Source organism: Calidris pugnax, unplaced genomic scaffold (genome assembly GCF_001431845.1).
Source record: "Calidris pugnax isolate Ruff unplaced genomic scaffold, ASM143184v1 scaffold23, whole genome shotgun sequence".
NCBI classification, from domain to species: domain Eukaryota; kingdom Metazoa; phylum Chordata; class Aves; order Charadriiformes; family Scolopacidae; genus Calidris; species Calidris pugnax.
In genome coordinates, this window is record NW_015090772.1 from 2,785,917 (window position 1) to 2,794,409 (window position 8,493).

Consider the following 8,493-nt stretch of genomic DNA (forward strand, 5'->3'; position numbering starts at 1 on the left):
AACTCATCTGCTCATCTCACCGTTGGAAAACTTGGCCAGAACCATGCTCTGAGGGACAGCACCAAAAGCCTTCTTAAATCCACTAAAATTATATCCATCACCTTCCCTCCATCTTCCAGGGAGGCAAAAGGACAGAATGTATAAACTCATTGAAACCTCGAAACCTGTACGATGGAAATAAAGAATTCTGAGATAAGAATCCACATTAGTGTCTTTGTGATATACTGTCTCCTCACTCCTACTGACTTCAAGAGAAGTAAGATTTCATCTTCTTTTAATGTCCTTTATTACAGCCTACATTCACTTTCACTCAAATCCTACCGCTAAAATCTCTAGCTAAGTAAGTTTTCTGCACAGACATGTTACCAGTTATAAACGAAGGGGGTTTTCATCCAAAAAGAAGCATAGTTTTGTATCTACTTAAATAAATGTGATGATTTTCAGGATACATTTCCAATTAACATCATTATTTTCACTCATACTCACAGAAACATAAGGCACACTTTGGACGTGTCAGTTTTACATATATTTTAGAGATGCAGGACGAGAACTGTACTTCTCTTTTCCAGCATTATATATCCCTGTTCTTCCACTCTATTGGCCTGGTTTTAAATTATTTTAATGCATCAGTTGCCAATTGAAGAGAGGTGTGGAGAGAGGGAGTCAAGATCAGTGACCAAATCGCTCTGTTATAAATATTGTCCCACTCTTAAGTAATCAGTCTTGGCTTCAGAGAGATAGGAGCGGGCTACCTTTAAAAGCAGAAGGGAGTCTTTAGATCCAGCAGTTGCCTCTCTTTGGGGATGGAGGCAGCTCGGATTCAGGTGCTTTTTCTCCACTTTCCACTGAAGTGTGCAGGGATTACTGGGTGGCCAGTGTTCCTGAGCTCCAACAAGCTTCTCCTGTCTCTACTTCTGGTTTGAAAGTCTCTGAGCAATCATGGCAGAGAAGACATTAAGAACATACTGCTCTTCATCCAAGAATTCCATAGGGAAGTATCTCCAGATCCAAGAAGAACCTTAAATCCATGCTATCCAGCACAAATATAACACTTGCTAGTGGTGCACTCCTTTCCCAATGAGCAGAGGGAAAGACTGAAGCTTGTGGATGGAGAGGACAGACTTCCAGAAGCACCACGGCTCTTGGGCCCAACTGGAGGAATCAAACGCCCAAGAGTGCTTAGAGGTCAATCAAAATAAAGTTTACTGGAATAACTAGGGAAAATGAGCTTTCTGTTGTTCAGTGGAGCACGTGAAAGAAAGGAGAACTTTGCCTCTTTCATACCTTCATACAGCAGGAGGCAGGGTTTGACAGCACCCGCGTTGGACTGCTGCAAGTCTGAGAAGGCTTCTGTGGTAATACTCCTATGGAGCTTCATCTACGAGGCACATCAAATACATTCTGGCAAGAACTAAAAGGAGAAGCTGATGTTTCTTTAATCCTAGCTGGTGGGCTACTACCGTCCTTGCGAAGCTGCCTAACTAATTTCTGATTGTGCAGTGACAGCGTTGTCAGACCTCCAGGACCTCAGAGAGTACAAACCTTTCTGCAAGGGAAAGCAGTCCTCTGGACCGTGAAATAATGGAAAGGCCCTGAAGTCCTTGCTCAACTCCCATTTCAAATACCTGTGAGAAAAAATGCGATTGCTCTTCAGAGAGGATGGTAGCACTGGCTCAAGCCAACCCAGGTTTTATAAATCACGATGCTTTTTGATGTGTTTCCTGCATGCCTTTGAGATAAATAGAAGCCAAAAAACCACCACGGGCATTTCACTGCCTTATCACTACTATTTCTCCGTTGGAATTTCGCATAAAAGCCCTCTGGCTGGTACTGGCCTTAGCATCCTACAGCTGCCTTCCAAGGATGATGGGGCAGGCAACTATTTCCCCATGGTTATCACCGACCCACCCTACAGATTTGTTTCCCAAAGTGTTTCACTCGCAGGACAACTGCAGCTGCACACACTTGCATGAGGAGATTTTCCAAAGTCCACGTCCCACACTCCTTTACCTTCTCCAACCACGTGTAACATCCCTTCAGCAGCTATTTACCATGACAAATAAGCTCAGGGGAAAGAGTTTCTTTTCAAGAAGTCACACTTTCCCTCAAGGCGAATCCTGACCTCTTTGGGGATTTATTTTATTTAAATCTGAGAGAGAAAAAGCTGCCTTAAATATGATTAAAAATTTGATCCAAAGTGCGAATGAAAATCAGGGAGGGAGTTTACCTACGTGTTTCAAAGGTCCGTAGATTTATGTGTCTGAATTGTACATTGTCATCGTACAAAATAGTTGAAATAAGTTTAATAGAAACAAGCACCTTTAAAACCATCCTATTTAGCTGTAAAGCTGAAGGCCCAATTCATCTAAAAATATGAAGTTAAATTCCTTTGCATCAGAAGATGTAAACTCTCAAAAATAAATCCTGTGGTTATGTCCTCGGTTCAAAGGAGGACAGTGAGAGGCAATTAATTATCTTGTTTCTTTTTCTTTTTCACTAAGCATGGTTTTAGGCATGACTTTCAAACCATTGTTAGCCAGTATCAATCAGCTGTTATCTTTGAGAAGCTAAAAATGAATTTATTTAAAAGTTGCTTATTAGATCCTCCTGATACTTGAAAATCCTCATGATTTAAAAATGAATAAAAACCATAGGTTTTTCCTGTTTGAGCCTTGGACATTTTTTCTTTGCATGTTCAAATTTAACAATTTGCATAAAAATAAGGTTGTACAAAAATCCAATTTTATTTTTTAAACTAGATCTTCTTGGTGTAACACAAAACAGCCATTTAAACATTTTTACAGTCTTTTAACTTCTTCTTTAAAAATTGTGTCTTAAAGTGTGGTGGGTTGACCCTGGCTCCCACCCAACTGCCCACTCAATCCCCCCAGATAGATGGAGAAGAGAATTGGAAGGGCACAAGAGAGAAGAAAAATTGTGGGTCAAGACAGTTTAATAAGGGGGGGAAGAAAAGGGAAAAAAAATAATTAAGTAAGTGATGCAAAAGCAATCATCACTCACCATCAGCAGACTGACGCCAAATCAGTCTCCGAGCAATGACCACCATACAGGCTGCTAGGAAGAAAACCAACTCCATCCCAGCCAGACCCAAGACAGAAAAGAAAAATGCAGTTTTGAAGCAAACAGTTGAAATACCTGAAAATGTAATAACATAGGAATCTTTTCAAAGAGAAACCTTTTGTTTGCGGAAAATTTAAAAAAAAAAAGTCATTTCAGAAAACTTTTCTGGAATATGGATTACTCCAGGAGCACAGAGAAGGTGTTTGGATTCTCCATCCTTAAAAATTTTAAAACCACAACTAGACACAGTCCTGGGCAACCTCATCTAACTTTGAGTTCAGCCATGCTTTGAGCAGAGGGTAGGACTAGGTGACCTCAATAGGTCTTTTACAGTCTATTTTTTCCTAAGATTCTGTGGTTTTAACTTGTCTTAATACCTTTGAGGTGAACCTTCCTTCTACATCTTCACTTCGTGTTCACAGCTTTGTGAAAGTTCAAGTTGCTAAATCGGATTACTAAATATAGTAACTAACCTGCAGTAATTACTAATGTGGAACATTTAGTAACACAAATCTAAATTACCATTTGCGTTTATAGACATTCTGACCTCTAGAATAAGATCTTGTCCTTGCTAATATTTTAACAGCTGTGGGGTTTTCTGCTACAGCAAAAATGCACCTTGACATTAAAAGACATGAAACCACCTCGGTCCAACATAATTATTATTTTTTTTCATTTTCACTTCACCAGTAACTGCAGTAGTTTCATACTCCTACACACTTTTGTAAAAGGTGTTGTTATGGTGATGTATTTCACATGCTGTAGTTTTCCATATGCCTCTGTTACCACTTTTTTGGTGTCCCTTGTGTCGTTAAATATGACCACAAATGACTAGTTTGGGGCATTTAACCGCAGAACAGCTGAGATTCTTCTTGCATATTCATTTTTGTCTCACAGTTTTGGCTTTACTTATTTGTCTGTGAACTAGCTGCTTACTGTCCTATTTCACTTCGTCATGATTTTCATCTGTTCTTTCTTCATTGTTGCTTCCTGTTCTTCACAATCTTTGGGGTGTAAAGTTTGCAGGTGGTGTTTGCCAACCTTGTTTATCCTCTGCACCCCGCTGCCGCTTTCCTAAAGCACATGAGAAATTCAAATTGCTGAATCAACTGAACTTTAATACTGCTCAGTGAAACAGGGATCAGCTTGGGTTCACAGTCTGCTATTAGTGGTGGAGAGAATGAGAACTCCACTTGTGATTATTTTTGTTGTTTTATTTTTGTTGTTTTATTTGTGATTGAGTTTAGTGATGTTTTTTCATCGGAGTTAAGCTGATGATTGGACTAGATGATCTTGAAGGTCCCTTCCAACCTAGGCAATTCTGTGATTCTATGATTCCAGGTCAATTATTATTGAGACAAATGCATGAAAGTGTGCAATATCTACTCTACAGCTCCAAAAGGAGCATATTCTTGAATACCAGAGTAGCACTACAGTAAATTGCCTCTTTATTTATTACAAAATTGCATACAGAGGAGATAACAGCAAAGCTAACGAGACTCTGTGTATATATGGGTTACATTAGTAATGAGAAATAGCGACGCCAATTAACTCTGCTTACTAATGAAATTAATTCATGCAGTAAAAGGTGCATAATAAAGTCAATACAAAATCAAACTCTATCTATCTCCATGTGAGGGTGACATAAAGAATACCATCATTATGTATTATCATGAATCAGTAATCATTGACAGGGAGAAAGGGGGATTTAGTGTTTGTAGGCTGAGGTTGCTCCAGTTTCCACCAAAGAAAACAATTGCTTCATTCCCTCACCCCCTCCTCTCCTCCAGACATATAGGCTGGTAAATTAGTGAACTATTATTTCTCTCTTAAAGTTATTTTTGGAAAAAAATAACTTGATACATTAATTTGCACATGTAAATTCCTTGAAAGCAATGTCAGATCAAAATGTAAGGTTGAGTAGAAGACATATAGTAGCATTTTCACAATTATTTTCATGATAGGGACAATGGTGACAAGGCTGTTGGCACTTCCATTTTGCCCTGTAACATTTCGGTCAACTTGCTTGCTGTCTTGGGGACAATCACATCATCTCCATTGTTGCCAGCTGGATGTTGACTTGGCCATGCCTTTTCATCTCAGATGTCAACCCCCTTCATTCTACTTTGTCAGCCTTGCCTATGCTCCATTGTTGCCAGCTGGATGTTGACTTGGCCATGCCTTTTCATCTCAGATGTCAACCCACTTCATTCTACTTTGTCAGCCTTGCCTATGCTCCATTGTCCTGCTGGTGAAAACAAAGATCAGTTTTGGAGTCTGGGGTAACTCATGGTTGTCCACTGCCAGTGGACTCTGGTGGCAAAAAGCAATGTGTCTGGACAGTCTGCGTGGCTGAAGGCTCCTGAGGTTGTGGGTGAATTTCATCTGATGGAGACCCAGGTGTAGGCTCTGTTGCAGCTTCAGTTCTTCCAGCACTGCCAATGGGGGCCTCTGGAGTTGCATGGGCTGTGGGCCCAGGTGGTGCAGCAGGGGTGGTCAGCACAGACACCAGGTCCTCTTCAGTCATTAGGCAGCGGACGACATCCAATAGAAGAGAAGTTAAGGTAGCCCATGCCTGCAATCTGCTCCAAACAGCTGAGTACAGAGCCCAGTTTATTCCCGACTGGTGAGCTGAATTCTTAGTCTACTGCACAAAGCATATTCCCGTAGACCAGTCCCACAAATTATTGTCTGCCACCCACTCCATGAGCATCTCCTTAATATTGCTGTTTGGATGGTCCGCTAGTTCTTAGCTCTGAGAGCATCCTGGTTTTCCGTGCACCAAACTGAGAAGAGGCCACAGATGCTTTACTTCTTGCATGACTTGAGTAATGAATTCTGTTCCATCAAGACCCTGCAATATAACACAGGCTCCAAAAGCATGAAAGATGTCAAGAAGCTGTAGAGCCACCTCAGCTGCTTTTTTTTTGACCTAAGTAGATGGAGAACACAACATTTGGTGATGCAGACCTAGTAAAAAGTTATCCACTCCAAGTTGCCCAGACACATGGACTGCATATTGATAAAGTCAATCCATTGATACATTGATTGAATAGTGTTAAGTGCTCCCTGTTCAGAGCACAGCAGCAAGCAAACAGTTCCAAGTGGTGCCTTCTTTTTCTTTGGCACACTACACAGAAGGATTTGAAGTGCTCACCAGCATCTCTGGTGATGTTTGCACACTTGGACAACAAGTGTTTCATGACACAGTTGTGGCCACCATGGCCAGAAGCCATATGTGCATTTTTGATGATGTCATCCATACCCTTACGCCCACATAATATGTGGAAGATTCCTCTTCCATCTGCCTCCTCTTAATCAGATTCTTGGTGTCTCCACATAGCAAAATTTTGTATCTGGAAGGAGGGAAAAAGCAAGCAATTTGTTAGCAATAATGCTGTGTATCTCACTGGGGAAAGCAGCGCTGTATAGCCTTAGAGTTAAAAAAAACAGAAAGAGGAGATTCTCCATACTTATTTTGTAAGCAAATGGTATTCATGTCTTGACTTTGACTTGGGATTCTGTTCTGTTGTCTTTATTTCAGCAATTGTTGCACAATACTCTGCTTTTGGGATCATGCACTTGGAGTTTATCTTACACCTTTTGTATGTTTCTTTTCTAAATTTAACTTCAAAGTTCTGAGGCATCTTCAGGAATGATTACTTAGCAAGTAGAAAAATCTGATTCAGCTCCCTCTTATGTACAACTGCTCCTGCACCAATTTCTGACATATGCTACAGTCATACTGTGAAACCAGTCATTTTGTAAAATGACTAATATCTTCAGCCATTTCTCAAAATGACTTCCAGTTATTTTGCAAAAATGACAGAAAAGGGTAGGCAGCGTTATGCAAAATATCTCATCTCTGCCTCTGACCAAGCAGATGATTGTAATTGGAAATTTCCGCCTTCCTCTATAGATTATCTCCTGCATGTCAGCAGTTCCCCGTCACCACCGCTGCCATCCCCAGTCACATTTTGGATGCTGCTCTGGTCTTGTCTCCACTTTTGCCTTCAGCAGTTATTCAGACTCTTCTCCTCCTGTGGCATTGCCTGCCAGCACCTCCACCTCTCCCCCGACCTCCTGGGAGAAGCGAGCAGGGAGGGTGCCCAGGAGGGTGGGAGAGAGCAAGAAAGCTGATGAGGAGCAAAGCAAGGGGAGGCTGGAGGGAGCAGCAAGTGGTCCTTCCCCCAAGCCCTATCGACACCCTTTGCTGGAAGCATCACCTCTGCCACCACCTGGCAGGGCAATTCCTGCTGGTGTTAACCAAGACTTCATTCTCTCAGGGTGAAAGCAGACTCCTCTGCCAGGCACTAACTTTCACAAAGCAAGGCAGGTTGTGGAAGATGTAAAGTTTTCATGATACTCCTCAGCATCAAGTCATGCTTTTTATGGGAAAAAAGTATGGCTTGATGCTGAGGAGTATCACCAACCTAAAGCATGGAACTGCGACCCCCTAATTCTATTCATTATCACCCTGAGTTGGCATTAACATCATTAGCATCAATTTTTGTTTGGGAAAAAAAAATCCCACTGCCCAGCATTGTTTGTGATGCTATAGTAAAGGGTATTGCAAATATGTACAACTTGTGATTTTAACACGTACGTGAACACAATTGGTTAAGCTGTATGGTCAGGAGGTAACGTTCGTAAACATATGGTTTATTTTTTGAAAGTCTTCTCAAATTCAGACACAAAATGCTTTTCTTTTATATACACGTTTGCAGGAAGGACTTGCTTAACTTTTTCAGCACATGTTGTTTGTTAACAACTTTATTATGACAGAAAGGTTATGATATAGTGTTACAAAGGTATGCAGTGCTTATAGAACACACACAAAGTATTTTGTTCCACCAATAATGTCACTACATAAGGAAACAACAATGTTGTGCCATTTTCCATCTTCTCTCCCTCCACAAGGAAAAACTGATTTGTTTGTGTTGTTTTAAAGCATTTTATTGCTTTCTTAATGACACGTAATTAACCAGCAGTGAACTACACATTCAAGGGGACTCCTTCCATGTTGTGAAAGTCTCTGTTTGAAAAGTCTACTGTTGAATCTGGCTGGTAGTCATCTTTCTTGATCCTTTTGGGGCAAACACCTTCTCAGACAGTTTTGTCTCAGATCCACACACGCTGCAAGCTCTCACATTCCTGTCTTAACAGCTGTTGGGATTCAGAATATTTCCCAAGGGTAGGCCACGAGAACAGCCCCATATCTTGCTTGTGTTACAAACTTCAGTGATTTCCAACTTATAGCATTACTTAGATTCTGACCTGAAAACACTTTCTCATGATCAGACCTCCCAAGAGATACAGAGGAACTTGAAGCAAGAAGTCAAGGAGGAAAGACTATAGAAGATAAAAGTAACCATCTATAAAGTAACCTATATAGTGGGAACAAAAGCAACA